Source organism: Otolemur garnettii, unplaced genomic scaffold (assembly GCF_000181295.1).
Source record: "Otolemur garnettii isolate 467f Iridium unplaced genomic scaffold, OtoGar3 scaffold00095, whole genome shotgun sequence".
In the NCBI taxonomy this organism is placed as follows: Eukaryota; Metazoa; Chordata; class Mammalia; order Primates; family Galagidae; genus Otolemur; species Otolemur garnettii.
In genome coordinates this window covers 2,109,877-2,110,254 of record NW_003852490.1, presented here as the reverse complement: position 1 = coordinate 2,110,254, position 378 = coordinate 2,109,877, and positions in this window count along the sequence as shown.

Below are 378 nucleotides of genomic sequence, written 5' to 3'. Positions count from 1 at the left end.
TCATAATGCCTGGCTATTTTTTTGTTGTAGGTGTCATTGTTTAGCAGGCCCGGGCTGGGTTTGAACCTGCCAGGCCTGGTGTATGTGGCCCGCTCCCTAACCACTGAGCTATGGGTGCTGAGCCCCCATGTTGGTTTTTGAGACCACAGTCTCCACGTGGCCTGGAGCAGGCATCTCCAAAGGGAAAAACATGCTCCCAGGGTAGGTGTACAAGAAGACCCTGTGGAAGGAAAATACCAGAACTCCCTATTCAGCTTTTTATCTAGAAATAAGAAAGAAATGAAGCATTTGAATGCTTGGCATATAGGCCAATTGTGGTACCCTCACTTAGCCACATTTGAGAGAACAAGGTTTCATGACATGGATGGTTTGAGAGTG